Genomic DNA, 17590 nt, shown 5'->3' on the forward strand with positions numbered 1-17590 from the left:
ACATTATTACTTCTTCTTTTTCACTTTGGATTCCTTTTATTTCTTTTTCTTCTCTGATTGCTATGGCTAGGACTTCCAAACCTATGTTGAATAAAAGTGGCGAGAAGGACATCCTTCTCTTGTTTCTGATCTTAGAGGAAATGCTTTCACCTTTGAATATGATGTTAGCTGGTGGGTTTGTCATATATGGCCTTTATTATGTTGAGATACGTTCCCTATATGTCCACGTTCTGGAGTGTTTTTTTATCATAAACGGATGTTGAATTTTATCAAAATATTTCCTGCATCTATTGAGATGATCATAAGGTTTTTACTCCTCAACTTGTTAATATGGTGTACCACATTGATTTGTGGATACTAAAAACATCCTTGCATCCCTGGGATAAATCCCACTTAAGCATGGTGTATGATCATTTTAATGTATCACTGGATTTGATTTGTGACTGTTTTGCTGAGGATTTTTGTGTCTATGTTCATTAGTGATATTTGGCTGTAATTATCTATTTTGTGTATCTTTGTCTGGTTTTGTATCAGGGTGATGGTGGCCTAATAGAACCAGTTTGAAAGTGCTCCTTTCTCTGCAATTTATTCTTCTCTGTTTGCTAGATTTTACCTGTGAAGCCATCTGGTCCTGCACTTTTGTTTCTTGGGAGTTTTTAATCACAGATTCAATTTCAGTACTGATAATTGGTCTATTCAAATTTTCTATTACTTCCTGATTCAGTCTTGGATGATTGTACCTTTCTAAGAATTTGTTTGTTTCTTTTAGATTGCCCATTTTATTGGCATATAGTTGCTTGTAGCAATCTCTTATGGTCCCTTGTATTTCTGCGGTGTTCTTTGTAACTTCTTTTTCATTTCTAATTTTATTGATTTGGGACCTATCCCTTTTTTCTTGTTGAGTCTGGCTAAAAGTTTATCAATTTTGTTTATCTTTTCAAAGGATCAGCTTTTAGTTTCATTGATCTTTTCTGTTTTTTTTCTTAGTCTCTATTTCATTTATTTCTGCTCTCATTTTTATGATATCTTTCCTTTTACTAACTTTGGATTCTGTTTGTTCTTCTTTCTCTAGTTGCTTTAGGTGTAAGGTTAGGTTGTTTATTTGAGATTTTTCTTCTTTTCTGATGTAAGCTTGTATTGCTATAAACTTTCTTCTTAGAATTGCTTTTGCTGCATCCTATAGGTTTTGGATCATTGTGTTTTCATTTTCATTTGTCTCTAAGTATTTTTTAATTTCCTCTTTGATTTCTTCAGTGATCCATTGGTTGTTTAGTAGCATATTGTTTAACATCCTAGTGTTTGTGTTTTTTTGCAGTCTTTTTTTCTTGTAGTTGATTTTTAGCACTGTGGTCTGAAAAGATGCTTGATAGGATTGCAGTTTTTTGTTTTTTGTTTTTGTTTTTAGTTTGCCAAGGCTTGCTTTGTGGCCCAGAATGTGATCTATCCTGGAGAATGTTCCATGTGCACTTGATGCATTCAGCTGCTTTCAGATGGAATGCTCTATAAATATTGATTAAGTCCAGTGGGTCTAATGTGTCATTTAAAACCTGTGTTTCATTATTGATTTTCTGTCTGGATGATCTGTTCATTGATGTAAGTGGGGTATTAAAGTCCCCCATTATTATTGTGCTACTGTCAGTTTCTCCTTTTATGTCTTTTAACATTTGCCTTATATTTTGCAGTGCTCCTATGCTGGGTGCATATATATTTAAAATTGTTCTATCTTCTTCTTAGATTCATCCTTTGTGCCACTCCCTCTGGCCTGCAGAGTTTCTGCTAAAATGTCAGCTGATAAGCTTAGGGGGATTCCCATGTATGTTATTTGTTGCTTTTCCCTTGTTGCTTTTAATATTTTCTCTTTATCTTTAATTGTTGTCAGTTTGATTACTATGTGTCTCAGTGTGTTCCTCCTGGGGTTAATCCTGTGTGGGACTCTCTGTGCTTCCTGGACTTGGTTGACTGTTTCCTTTCTCATGTTAGGAAAGTTTTCAGCTATTGTTACTCAGCTAATGTTATCTATTCAAGTATTTTCTCAGGGCCTTTGTCTCTCTCTTCTCCCTCCAGGAACCCTATAATGTGAATGTTGGTGTGTTTGAGGTTGTCCCGGAGGTCTCTAAACTGCCCTCATTTCTTTTCCTTCTTTTTTCTTTATTCTCTTCTGTGACAGTGATTTCCACCATTCTCTTCCAGCTGACTTATCTGTTCTTCTGCCTCATTTATTCTATTATTGATTCTTCCTAGTGTATTTTTCATTTCAGTTACTGTATTCTTTAACTCTGGTTTCTTTATAGTTTTTAACTCTTTGTTAAAAACTTCTTGTAACTTCTCACTCTGTGAATTCATTCTTTTCCTGAGTTCTTGGATCATCTTCACGATCATTACTTTGAATTCTTTCTCAGGTAGGTTGCCTATCTCCACTTCCCTTAGTTGTTCTTCTGGGGTTTTATCTTGTTCGTTTCCCTGGAACATATTCCTCTGCTGTCTCATTTTGTCTAAATTCTGGGGTTTGTGGACTCTTTCACAGGCTGCAGGATTATCATTTTCTTGCATCTGTTGTCTGTCCCCTGGTGGGTAAGGCTGGTCTAGAGACTCGTACAGGCTTCCTGGTGGGAGCGGCCGGTGCCTGCCCAATGGTGGGTAGAGCTGTGTTGAGAGTCATGTTTATAGGTGGCTGTGGGCTCAGGAAAGGCAGTTTTCCAGCCTCTCTGTTGATGGGTAAGGCTGTGTTCCATGCTGTTGGTTGTTTGGCCTGAGTCCTGGAGCCTACAGGCTGTTGGATGTGGCCAGGTCTTTGTGCCAAAATGTCAGCCTCCAGGAGAGCTCATGCTGATGAATACTCCCTGATACTTCTGCCACCAGTGTCCTTGTCCCCGGAGTGAGCCACAGCTGGCCCCTCTCCCTGATACCTTCCAAGGCCAATAGGTAAGTTTGGCCCAGCCTCCTATGAAGTCACTGTTTTTTGTCTGGGTCCTGGTATGCACGAGTCCTTGTGTGTGTCTCCCAAGAGTGGAGTCTCTGTTTCCCTCAGTCTTGTGGAGCTCCTTTGATCAAGACCTGCTGGCTTTCAGAGCCAAATGCTCTGGGGGGCTCCTCTTCCCAGTGCAGACTCCCATGCTGGGAAGCCTGACAAGGGGCTCAGAACTCTTACTCCTGCGGAAGAACTTCTGTGATATAATTATTCTCCAGTTTGTGGCTTGCCCAACCAGGGGGTATGGGATTTGATTATATCACAAGTGTGCCCCTCCTGCCATCTTGTTTTGGTTTTTTCTTTATGTCTTTGAATATAGAATATCTTTTTTAGTAGGTTCCAATCTTTTTTATCAATGGTTATTCAGCAGTTAGTTGCGATTTTGGTGGGCTCATGAGAGGAGGTGAGTTTAAGGTCTTTCTACTCCACCATCTTGTCCAGGAAGCCCTCTTAAACTCTTGTTTCTGATGCTTGTTCAGCCTCTTTAAACTGTGTTTTGTTTTATTTTTTCCCTTTAGTATGCCTTGTAATTTTCTGTTGAAATGTAGACATGACATAATTAGTAAAAGGCATTTAGTAACATAATGGTAAAGTGGGAGGGAAAGCGTCATATGGTCTTATAATTATGTCTCAGACTTTTGGTGAATCTGTGGCCCTGAATTGTGAATTTCACCATTGCTTGTCTGCTTTTCCCCCCCCTAAGGTGGAACTGGATGGCTAGAGGGAGCTGGATTTGGGTATTCCTTTTCCCCAGGTAATTTGGTCTCTGCTAAAACCCTACCAGTTTTAACTCTGATAAAATAGTTTCACCAGAAAGCAGGCCTTGTAAAGAAAAGCAAAATGTTCTGGTATTTTCCTGAATGGTTCCTTTCCACTCTCCCTTCCAGAAACACCAGGAGATTTTTCTCCCAAATTTACTGTGAGAACCAGGTTGGACTCTTGGTCGTAGAAATCACAAAACTGTGGGAACGTTATGATTGTGTTCTCCTGGAGTTTTTAACTCTCAGACTTGTCCAAACTCAGCCTGCAGCAGCTTGGCAATTATAGTTCAATTTTTCCTACCCCAGCACTAGTTTCTGCAGAGGTTTTTGCTCTTGTGTTTATGCTCCAATAAGTTGTGATTATCTGTCTGTCTCTCCAGGGACAACAGTTTGCCCTGTGACCTCACTTTTCTTCTGGATCTAAGAAGAATTATTGATTTTTCAGTTTGTTCTGCTGAGGACAAACTGAACAATTAAGACAGAATGGTGATTTCTAAGCTCCTTACACATTGGACTAGAAACCAGAAGCCCTGTGCTACCTTTTAAACATAATATGTTGCTTTTCACTCATGAAATGAACATTTGAAGGGTACCATGTGCCATGGAAATATATGGTAATTATTGTTTAATAGCAGACTGAGCTATCCTAATTTCAGTACATTGGATATGTAGAAATCTTGGGCAATATTTTTTCATTAAAATATTAGTTCACACCTAACTTATTAAATTTTCCTTCATTTTGCAAAACAAGTTAACTGCAGGCAGTTTAATTGACCAGTAAAACAATTCTATCTGAATATCTCTATCTGGAATCAATGAACCATCCATCATTCTTAAAATGAATTGAAGCTTCCTCAAATTTAGAACTTTTATCTTCTTGTGCAATTAAACAATAACCACCCAAACCAAAGAATCACCACCCACAAGAGAGAGCTGAAATTCAATGTTATAAAACTAAACTTAATAATCCAAAAGTGGACTGCCTATGCATAGTACCAATGAATTCTTAGCTGAATCCTGCTAAATATAAAATTTTTTTCAAGAAAAATAGTCACTATTAAAAAAATCCAATGAGTGAAATGAAAAGGAAATCTCACAATGTTTGCGAGATTTGTGAACCAAAACTGATATTTTTTTTCCCCCTAATTATTACAATTCCTCTGATTTCCTACAAACTATTTTCTTAACTGCTTTTGTAATGTTAGCTGCTTCAAATTCATATACACCATTTAAGAAGGGGGAAAAAAGTAGTTAACTTGTTTTCTGTCTGCCTTATGAAGTTCCCATTCCCCTATCCTGAATCCTTGCTTTATGAGATAGGGATGGAATACTTATATCCCTTGCTCTCAAAATGAGTTCTTGCAACAAAACAGAGATGACTCAGTCTTCGAAGTGCTTGCTGAGCACCATAGGAGCAAGTTACCTATGAAGGTTTACAGGGTACAAGGATTTTGCTTATTGATTCAACCTTCCTACAAGTGTTTAGTGAGTACCACAGAGAACACACTGTTTGCTAAGGTTGACAGGGTAAGGGGGTTAGTGCCTCCTTCCAACAGTTTATTATATGCTATGCTTAGGTAGTCTGTCTTAGCAGCTGTATTTATGGTTCCAGGAGACTATGGAGGTATTAGCAAAGAGCTTCAGAGGGGGTTAATTAACTTAAAAACATTTAAACTAAATATAATAGACCCCAAAATAGAATTTTACTTGGCAAATTTCTAACAGTCTTGCCATCTGACTGTTGGACCTTAAAAGAATCCTAACATAATGACAAATTCCTAGATCTAGAAATTAAGCTATATTTACCATCCAATGGCAAATGTGCTCAAAACAGTGACATCCTGGAAGTACTTTCAGTTTATTAACATAATTATGATCTTTTTGTTCTCACTTTAGGGCTAGAGATAAAAAAAGAGGAAAAGTAGGGTAGACCAGACTAATAGAAAATAATTTAGTAGACTAGACTAAAAGAATAGAATTATAGAAATCATTAATAACATCATTTTGTAGAAGGGCAGTTGGTATTAATTGACTTCTTAGAGAACAAAATCACCCTAACAGTGACTGAGATGTCAGACAGGTCTCCTGACTCCTGGTTTATGCTCTGTCCTTTAAACCAGAACAAAAGCTGAACAGTGAATTTATAGAAGGAGATGATGTCACATCAGAATCTGAAACAACACTTGCAACAGTGGAGTGAAGCTGGTGACAGGGGTAAGCAACAAGAGCTGAGAGATTGCTAATAACAACACCAGATGTGCCATTAGGAGAAAAATGTATATTGCCCCCAAATCAAAGAGAGTGAGCTCTAAAAGGTTATCATTGCTTATGGAGATATAGTTCCCACTAAACAAAGTACAGAGAGTTAATGGGAAAGGTTAACACTAATGCAGGGGCCATTTGGGTCATTTCTTGTACCCTGAGACATGATGGGATGCTGTTACAGGTCATGTTTTCTAAAACAAAAAAAAATTCAATTTCAAAGAGAATTCAGCATATTGTCAACTTTTATCACACTGCCAGAGAAGGAGTATGGATTTCAGCTTGCTTCTAGAATTATCTCTATCAGAATAATGAGGATACATTTGTTAAAACTGTAGATTCCTAGGCCTACAGAATCAGGATCTCTGAATTAGTTGATTCTGTGCAGCACCATAAAGTCTGAGAACCATTGAAAGAAAGTTCTTACCTCTTGCTTACCTCTAAATTCTGCCTTAACTGCTGTAATTCTTTTCTGAGTCACTGAACAGAAGTTTGAAATGCTGCAAAAATCACTTAAATTTTCCCACGTTTTACTCTGAACAGTTTTTAAAGTTTGCTTTCTAATTCTCAGAGCCTTGGATAATATTGTTTTTAAGTGTTTCAAATTTCTGCTTAAACTAGGATAATAATGGTAGAAAAGAAATGCTTTCAAGAGATATCTAGGATGAGGGAGGTAATAGCCAAAGCTTACAATATTCCAGGCATTATTTTTACTTCTTTAGATGTATTAATTCAATTCCAAAACAAATTTAAGATTTATTACCGCTGATAACACCATTTCCATTTTGGAGTTGTATAAACTGATGCACAGAAGAGTTAAATAAATTTCCCAGGTTAAAGAACTAGCAAATGGAAGAAGCAGGATTCAAGTCAAAACAGTTGAGTATAATCACCAGTGTTCTTAACCATCACCCTACTGGCTCCCTGTGGAAGTCAGTAAGATTTAGAGACTGGTTGTATATGAACTGCAATGCCAAAGGTGATGCTTTGCTTCTGACAAGTTATACTCTTGATCCACATTCACTGAAATAGGAATAATTACTAACAAGTGCAATAGCAACATAAAATGGTATTGTTTCACGCTGGCCTCAGCCTATCAATAAGCAATGTTGTGGCTGGACCAGATCTTGTGTTTCTGATTATAATTGTAAGACGCCCTTTAGAAGCAATCATCAGAAAAACTTGAAAAAAAATAAAGGCTTATTTCTAACAGGATCAGGAAATTACACAGCACATCTGGGGTCACACAGTGAAGAGGGCATAGGTAGAGTGAGAGAGCACAAGAGCCTGGGGTTCTGTTTTTATTGGGGTCAAGGGTGGGGCCAAGGAATTCAAGGACTCATTCTTTATTGGTGAATTTAAAACATAAGAGTGGGAATTTAAAGCTCTGGAAGATAAAAAAAAAAAAAGTTGCCCAAATGTCAGTTATCCAAATCAGTCAAAATCTCTAAAACAAAGAAACCTCAGTGAGGCTAGGTCCTGTGACCGGCAGCGTTTACTGCACTCCTGGGATAGATGGGAGTGATAGCCAGCTTTGAAATGGATGCCTAGCAATCAAAGCCTCATTCATTCATTTGCATTACAAAAAAGGGGGAAAAAACAACAACTGTCAGGTTTACACTACTGGTTCTACTGTAACAATTAACATTTTAGAAGAAATTGCTGATTTCCAGTACCAACCAAGATGGAATAAGCCTAGTATGGACTATCTCTCCTAATAGATTACAACCATACACTCTGAGAAAATACAAAAGCAACTACCTGAAAACTCTGAAAATTAAAAGGTAGAAGAACAACCAGGAAGAAAAATCAAAACATGAATAATGGCCAGAAGCATGTATTCTCATTTATCTCTAGGTTTTCACCCAAAAGTGGGCCAAGTCCCAGAACTGTGCAACAGGTATGAACAGTGGAAACTCCAGGAAAAACACCCTCTCTCTAGCCAGAGAACCAGAAAAGAGGTCCTCTGCACGCTGATGGGTATGCAGAGATTCCCTCCTTTCTTTCTTTTTCTTTTTCCATCTCCTGGCCTTCCCTGAGGTCAGCCCCAGTCTCAAAATGGCAATGCTGTGGCAGCAGTAGTACTGGCAGCCATGCAGTGAGCACCCAAAATCTTAAGGGAAAACCCTTCCCTCTAGCAAGAGGAATGGAGAACTGGACTCTTGTGTTTCTCACAGTGTTGGGAAGAGGGGAGGATTTCTTCTTTTTTTTCCTCTTCTTTCTTTATCCTAAGGGTAGTCGCCACTGCACAAACAGTGCCACTACATGGGGAGCCAAAATTCTGAGAGTAAACCCAGATTCTGAGCCAGAAAACAGTTGCCCTAGGAAAGCATGGCTGAAACTACAGACAAAATTCTACTGATTGCTTTACTATGTAAGTTCCACTCCCCCTGTGGGTTTCAACTACACTCTGTGGTTTATTTACTGATTATATTCCAACAAAACCTGTATGGCAATAATTCTCACTCCTACACTCCCCAACAACTATAGGTAAATGATTAGATGGGGGAATACAACAGGGTCTTCTGGATGAGAACAGAGTCTCTGCAGTTTAGAAATTGGAGTTGGTCCCTTCCTCTTACATTGATGGGAAAAAGACAGGAAGAGCACCTTGAACTATATCCTCAACCTCAGAAAATAGTCTCCAGAGAAGCACTTGTAAGGTTTGAAGTTCATAGCAGACTATAATGGACTTCTAAATACTTCAGCATGGACCATGTAATAATATATTTCCAGCAGTTGGTTAAAACTTTAAGTCTAGAGGCAGTTGCCCTAATCAAGAATGCACAGTCCAGAGTGGTCAACTAACATTATATCAAAAAGGTCCATACTCTAGAAATTGCTATTATAAGTACTTCTTTTATCCTGTGCAAATCAACTATTGACACTTTGGCAATTATCATACTGAGTATCAGACATGGGTCTTTACAACTGAAACTTATGGCTTTAGTATTTAGAATATAAATCTTAGAAATTGGCTCTTATTGGTGAAACAGGCAAACATTTATGACATGTGGGCTGACTAAAATACTTGAGATATGTTCCCCATCCTTGGATGAAGAAGTTATAAAAATCTACCTATCTTTCAGCTTTAGAGATAAAACTTGAGTCTTTATTCCCTAATCTGTCCTTTGCCTAGTCATTGATAATGAGAGGACTTTTGAATGTCTGATATAAGAATAAAAGAATCCCACTTCTGTAATGCTGTTGTGTCTGTTTCAAGTGAACCTTTCATTCAAGGTATGGTCAGAGCACCTAAGTGAATGAAGAGTTGGGACTTTATTGAGCCTATAAGATAAGTTGTAGGAAATATCGAAGACATCATATGCTAATAAACTTTAGCTTAATACATCTCTGTATATGAGGCATAAAGTTTCTTTTGTTATAATATAATAGAGAGATCATAGCCAACCCTCACCACTTTAAATTTCTTTGGCAGCTACATTACATATTAAAAAGAACCTAGTTATGGTAAGTGACCAAATTATTTTAGGTCAATTCTCATAACTATGGGGATGTCCTCCTTCTCCACTGAGGTACTAAACAGCTTGTGATTCATGTTAAGTGCCAGAGCTGTGGAAATTTAAGGATTATGGTACAGCATACCTAATACACAGAGAATATGTGGCTATACTACGGCTCTGGGAGGGCACAAGAGGGGAGCCAGAAAGTTCCCACAATCCTTAGAGAGAAAAGCACAGAGGTTATTCTGGGGAGCAACCTCAGCAGGTTTCCCCTAAAGAGTTTTACTGCTTTGAGAAGATGCCTGCACCCAAAGAGGTGGGAGTGAAAACCACTGGTATAGACAGACATCATTTGATGCGTCACCCTGCCTTGGCCAGACCATGGGGAGGAGTAATCAATACCCACATCAAGACCACTCTGGCTACAGAAAACCCCACTGAACACCCCTATGCAACTATATCCATTATAGTAATAAAATGCTCTTGAAACATAGTACAGTGCTGCCAATACCAATCTTGTACTAGTTATTAATTAAGCAAGTAACACCATTTTTCCAAGAAGTTCAAGGTTACTGAGAGGTAGAAATCGTCAAAATACTCTTCTAGTCCATCAGTCTTCTGGCTTCACTCACCTCCCATCAGGCCTTGACTCCACACTCAGTCTTTAACCACTGCTCCCTATAGTGTCACATAATGTCATGCCCTTCCTCCTCAGCCATGACAATTTTCACCCAAGGCCACTCTCACCATCAGTTTTCTTTAGTTCCACTCCTAGGGCTACCAAACTGTTTACTGGGACCATGGAAAATGCAGCTTAAACTTATGTGAGGCCTTACTGATATTCAGCTCTCAGAGAATCTTAGCGTTGGAAAAACTTGAGGTGATACTCAGTTCAACGTTCCCATTTAAAACAGAATTGCCCTCTACGATATCCCTTAGAAATCCAATTTATGACTAAACTCACTTAGCAATAGGTCAATAATTTTCCCTGAAATAATTTCCCTAAAGTTCTACACAATGCATATAAACTGATAAAAGGCAACCTCACTAAGTTTTCTATCAAATGATCTTGGTTCTGTCTTCTGTCAAAAGGAAAATGAATCTGCTACCTAAGCTATATATCATCCCCTCAGTCATCTGAAGCCCATTTCCCTGTGTCTCCTAAATCTCCTCATCATAAAATAAGGTTGCGGTTTCCTTTTATGGCATGGTTTTTAGATCCTTCTCCATCATGGTTGTCTCTTAAATTATAGTGAGTGAGCACAAATTAGATTGGGGTTAGGTGGGGTGGAAGTAGTGAAGAGACAGATCCTCTGGTGCCCAAGGAGAACATTATTAAGTCTGAGGAGGAGAACTGGTGGGGAACAGAACATAGAAAAATAGGGCACTATCAGATGTCTACTTGACAATGGTTTCCAAAGTTTCCACTAAACTAATTGGTGCCTAGTTCCACAGACTACCCTGACCAGCTTTGTTCTACAAGGTCTTATCTAGAGGTGCACCCAATTTAGTGCTTGCCACCCAACACACTAGATATTTGAATAAAGAAAATAGAGAAATTCTTGGGTTCTAAGAATTTCTACCTCGTAGAGAGATATAAAGTTGCTAGTTATTTTCATACTTTAGGAAAAACCTTAGGGTTTTTCTGAGAAAAAAAAATTAAAATATAAAACTTGAAATTTTAGTGTGCTTTGCAATTTTTGTCATTTTTGAAATGTGTCATCTATAATTTGCTCAGAAAATCATTATATTTTAGTGTATTTAAAGGTAAAAACCCCAGAAGAAAAAAAAATTGCTAATTTTCTGTATTGTTAAGTGTGGTTTGTTTTTGTTTAGTTTTTGCATTACAATCATAGGGAAAAACAAAAACAAAATTCCTTGGCCAGCAGGAAGAATTTTACTCAGGCCTTTCAAAACGTCAGCCTCTTTCCAACCTAACCCTTCTCTCGCTCTTCTCCCAAGAAATTTGTATTCCCATTTTAAAGCTACCCTGCTCCCACCCCAGGCTTAGCTCCCCCAAATGAATTTCCTAGATACCCACCAAAGCTAATTTCTTCTGATCTTCAGGTCCTACTTATGCCTGGGTACCTCTAGGACTACTCACCAGCAACTTTCACTCAGCCACCTCTTTTCACATTCCTGCAAACTACTTTTGACTTTTGCCTCAGGGCCTATTGATTTACATTTGATTTGAATTTTCAGGTTTCTTCTGAAATCTAGATGTGTCTCCTTAATTCATAAGTCCTAGAAATAATCCATTCTGTACAGATGCACAGAAATAGCAATATTACACTGGGAAGAAATTACCAACAATGGACAAATAAAGCAAACAGAAACAGACTCATAAATACAGAGAATAAACTGGTGGTCACTGGAGGGCAGGGGGTACAGGGCTGGACAAAATAGGTGAAGGGAATTAAGAGATACACGCTTCCAGTTATAAGATGAATAATTCATGGGAATGTTATGTACAGCATAGGGAATATAGTCAATAATATTGTAATAACTTTGCACAGTGACAGATTACTAGACTCATCATGGAGATCAATTCATAATATTTATAAACGTTGAATCACTATTTTGTACACCTGAAACTGACATAACATTGTATGTAAATTATACTTCAATAAAAAAAGAAAAAGAAAAAGAAACTGACATAACATTGTATGTAAATTATACTTCAATAAAAAAAGAAAAAGAAAAAATCTATTTCTAAAGGGCCAGAAGACAGGGACATCCCTGGAGGTCCAGTGGTTAAGATTTCTCTTTCCAGTGCAGGGGGTGGGGGTTCCATCCCTGGTCGGGGAACTAAGATCCCACATGCTTCGCGGCCAAAAAACCAAAACAGAAAACAGAAGCAATACTGTAACAAATTCAGTAAAGACTTTAAAAATAGTCCACATCAAAAAGAAACAAAAGGAATCATAAAAGAGCCAGAAAACAATCACCAACAGGCTATGGTAAACGCAACTATAATATAGGTAACAACTTCTTTCTTTCAAGATTGGTTTTAGCAATAAAAAGACAAGGCAACAGTACTATGAGAGCTGAAATGCAGGAATTGCTCATATTAAAATGTTTTAATAATAATAATTGACTTCTGCAGTACAGTGCCAAACCCAAGACTAATGGGCTTTTAATACAAGACTTTGTTTTGGAAATTGTGGAGTATTTTGAGCTTCCCTGAATTCTGTTCAGAGATTATGCTGACATTTTATGGTGTGGCCAATATATTTCTCATCCATCTATACTGTTTCATTAATTCAATTAGATGCTGACTCTTCAACTGGGAATTTGTTAAATTCTGAGGCATAGTAAGCCATCTATTCCTGGCTGAGAGCCAGGAATGATGGGAAAGCATTTCACAAAGAAACTGCTTGAATATAAATATCCCAGGATAGTTCTTGAAATTATGGTTCTAAATGTACCCATCAGCTTTAGATCATACTAGGCAATGCCAAATTCTCAGAAAATGAAATCATCAAGGTAGAATGGATATTGAATAAGTTAACCTAAAAAAAAACTATTATAAATACAGAAGATAGAAGATTCACATCACATTTCCAGGAAAACCTACTCACATGCACTGTCAGAAAAGCAGAATCTGTGTAACTTACCCAGAAAAATGGAGGAGCCAATGCAGGGATCATTGACGGGAAAATTCAGCAAAACAGAGAACTAAGAAAGCATGTGAACTTGAACAAGGCATATAAGCTCCCTGGGCCTCTGTTTCCTCATTATTGAAATAATAAGATGATTGGAATGAGTGAATCTGACTCCAAAATTAATTATAATTTTGATCAGAAGGATTACAAGAGGAATTGTCCATTGTCCCTTCCTTTTTTTCTTCTTTCCTCAACATTGATTTTAAAAATCCTTGAAAGCATCTAGGTTTGTATTTAATAATTACCCTCATCTATGCAAAAAATATAAACTTTAAGTTTTTTGCACACTTACGATTTAAGTGGAAGAGATATATTTACAGCAATAAAAATAATGGGAATTAAATTATACACAATAGATGTTCAAAAAAGAAATGCAGCAATAGCATTTTTTTCTAATTCACGGAGGTTATGAAAATATTAAAAGTGCCCCACTTCATATGGGATTGTTGGTAATTCATACTTTTTCTTTATTCTGTTTTCTAAATTGCCTTCAATGTCCATGTGTAGCTTCTATTATCAGAAAAAGAAAATGAGTTTGTTTATAAAGAAAGGGAAGGGAAAATAACCTATTTTCTGTATCAACTACGAAACATTCTTTTTTATATAGAATATATTAATTGAAATGCTTATCTGCATAAGTGTTCTGCTTATTTTATGATTTTTATGATAGTTTCTATTTCTTAAAACAATTTTCTCAGTGTTAAGAAAAATTGAGGTAAATCGTGCTTAAATTTAGACTGAAATTAAGGATAGAAGGGAAACATTCAACCTGAAAATAATTTGGTACCTTAAGAATTTAGTAAATATCACGTTATGTGACTTAGTTGGTGTAGGCAAGGAAGGAAGATTTGTCCAGAGTTAAGGGGTCTCTGCAGCCATTTAGAGAGAGCCAAAGTGTCAAGGGATTGAGGGGTGGGGTGGGGGATTGTGAAAGACACACCTCATAGAACATGTCAGTCACAGCACCTGAGAGTCAAGGCATGAGCTTTGGAAGACTCTTCCTCAGACAAAGGCAGAGATAGGACAGCATGAAATATGGGGGCAAAGAATAAGGATGGGAAAGTGAGGCCCCCTCCAAATGTGGGGCCTCTGGGTTCCTGAGGAGCTGTCTTTTCTCCCGCCTGGAACCAAGAGTTGTCCCTTTCCCATCTCTGTGGCCCTCAGAATGCCTTGCGTAGAGTCAGAATAACTACTAGCTATTAATAACTACTGACTAACATTTATGAGCAATTGCAAAGTGCCAGACACTATTCTAAATGCCTTACACATATGAATTCATTGAATCCTCACAACAGCAAATGTTTTTACAGATAAGGAAACCAATTCAGAGCGATCCAGGGACTTGCTCTAAGGGCCAGAGTGTTGGAAGCAGCATTCAGCCCAGGCAGTCAGACCCCAGAGCTAGCACTCTTCCCTGCTTCTCCACAAGTGGAAGAAGGAAGAAGGGAAGGAGGTGAAATATATTATAATGAAGAGAGAGGTTTTTCCAAGTATAGGGGGCAGTAAAGAAAATCAGCAAAATGTAACCTAATAATCCACAGGGGCAGAGAGGACTCTGGCTTCTGGTTGTGGGTTCCTGTTGTTTTCGCCAGAAGCTGCTTCATCAGTCCCCAAGACCCCCAGCTAGAGAATGCCTGAAAGACAAGAAACTATTGATCAAGAAAATATTCGAGTAGGTTAGAGACATACATCTACCATGTGAGAGGAGACTGAAACTCCAGCGAGCAGTGCCAAAATCAACCCTTTCCAGAATGAAAAAACTCATCTCTCAGTACTTCTCAATCTAATTGAAATCCACCTCTATGGGATAGATTCACAGACAGCAGATAAACTATGATTCCATAGTTGAGTACCCTCTCAGCACAAATAATACTTGAGCTGAATTCTCAGCTGCAAATATTCAAGTTAGACAAAAGCAAGAGTAACAGAAAAGCACTGTTTTTACATATCTGAAATATACACCCCAAAATCTCCACTTGGGAATAAGAATAGTTGTGTGTATATGTATTTTTAATGTATTATTTGTACATATTACTGTGCCTGGTTGGAGATTGGGGTGGGGATTTTTATGAAAGAGATGTGTAAAGGGAGTGCTCGCCAGAGAAACCTGAGGGAAGTGGGGGTGCTCGGCCAGCACGTGGCTAAGTATGGCTGGAGACAGCTCTTCTTTTTCTCCATATTTCCTGCCATAAGGTCGAAATTTAAATTTGGTTAATAAATAACTTTCAGTTCAAGGTCCATTTCATTTGTATTTTCCTATGAAAAATAAATTGTATGATGCCAGTAATGCAGACATGTTATAGCTGTTTCTCTTTTCTGTATTAAATCTGAAAATAAACTTGAAAAGCTACACCTTATAACTCTGACATTTTCCTTTTCTGATGTTTTTGTTCTAGCTAAGACCTAGTCTTTTTACACTTACAGAATAAATTCAGTTACTTCTGGTACATAGTAAACCCAGGCTCAAAGTGTTAGGTTCACAACGAGATATCCACTTTCCTAAATATGAAACGCAAGGAATGGGCTGCAGCCAATGTGAGAACATAGACAAATGTGCATCCTCTAGAATTTGAACCAGGAAAACACAACCAATGGTGTCCATCCCTAAAGTGACACAAGAGGTGGCTTAAAACAACAACATGAGTGATGAAAATATTTAAACTCAAAATTGTTCAATTGTAATAATTTATTTCCTGCTGACTTCAATTTGGAATTGGAAATAGCACCACCCTTAATCTAGCTCATGCTAGATTGAGATTATTTTGTTTGGTATCTGTACAAATTCAGAAGTATGTATATTGTAATTTTTCCCTCCTATATGTAACTCATATGGTTTTACCAAAAAAAAAAAAAATCCTTTCTGGCAGGTCAAATAAAATAAGCTTGAATCACACCCCACGAGAGGAGATAGGATAGCGCATCATTCCTCTAGCTACTCCAAACATTGAGAGGGATTGAGTCATGGATTCAGATTAACCTCTGACTCTGAGCTCCTGTTTTAGCTTATGGATTGTTTTACTCTTATTCTGTACCATGTCAACCCAGAGGTAAAACTGAAAACTGTTTCCTGTTTGCCACCAGAATCCACTTGCACAAGGTTTTTGTGTTAAAAGCATCGGCTGAAAGCTTTGGTAGACAGGGAGGTTTACAATTGAAACTGTAAAGTCATATCTTAAAATAATTCTTTTTCTCCCAAAAAGTTATATTTTGGTAGATTTTTGCTTTAGTGCATTAACCAAAAACAAGTTCCTTTCTGAGCCTTTGAGCTACCTGTCATCTTTGCAAGAGTGAGGATTTTGTTTCCATGCAGCTTCTTCAACCCTGTGCACCACACATTTTTGTGCATCTTCCTTTCTCTTTCTGGCAGCCTTACCTATGGTACCTGAGTCCAAACTGGCACTCTCATCCATAAGGAGGAGTCCCTGAGATCTGGTGTACACAGAGGCACATACCCATAATTACATCCATTAAGATGTTCACAATAGCAATTAAGAAGAAATGTCCAGAAGGAACTTACTAGTCCGTCTTATTGGGAAGTCCAGAGGCTGGATGAGCCTTGAAGTTGGTTTATACAGAGATGTCATAAGGACACAGCGCCCTTCCTTCGCAGTCAGGGCCATCCCAAAGTGGCCTCACCTCAGCCATAGGAATGCTACTGATGTTTCCTCACTTTACCAGTAGGACACAGAGCTTGAGTTCTACAACCTTTGAACAGAATTCCTCACATTTTCAGTGACTGAACCACCCCAAACTCACCCTTGTAGCTGGGAGCATGCCAAGCACTGACTGGCTTTGTTGTAAATGACCAGAACTGTAGCTAGGAGGAGGGGATTGCCCTCTGGGTTTACACCAAGCCAGGCTGGAGACAGGGTCGACGCTAATGGGGGAGGATGTTAATGGATGTTGAGGAGACTCACAGCATCCACAAGAGTGAGGCCTCATCTTTGGGGCCAGCAGCCCAACAGCACGCTCTATGGGGACTGCCTACTAGAGACTTTTAAGTTTCAGCAGCTCTTGGAAAGTCAAAGAGGATAAGAGTGATGGTGGTCAGAAGACTTTAAGACAGAGAGGGGAAAAACAGATACCTGAGATACAGAGGTGGAATATGCTCAGGAAGAAAGCAGGATGCAGCTTTGGAAACAAATCCTATGGACAGATAGACAGGCAGACCCTGCCCCAGGAATCCCACTCTGTCAAGTCCTGTGTGGTGTAAGCCAAAAATCTACCCCCAGCAGGTGGCAAACATGACTTAGTATGGTAGTTTCCCCAGAAGTTGTTCACTCTCTCATTTCCACTTTGCCTCACCATTTGGACATGATAAATACCCTCACTTCCTCACTTCATCTTCAGGGGCTTCACAAAGCTATCACGCTCATCCAAGCCAGCCACTGCTGCCTGCTCGGCCTTAAGAGAGCTTCACAGTCCTGTGACCTCTGCCTTATTCCTCATTCCTCCAGGCTCCTGCAGCCC

This window comes from Lipotes vexillifer, unplaced genomic scaffold (genome assembly GCF_000442215.2).
Source record: "Lipotes vexillifer unplaced genomic scaffold, Lipotes_vexillifer_v1.1 scaffold1924, whole genome shotgun sequence".
NCBI classification, from domain to species: Eukaryota; Metazoa; Chordata; class Mammalia; order Artiodactyla; family Lipotidae; genus Lipotes; species Lipotes vexillifer.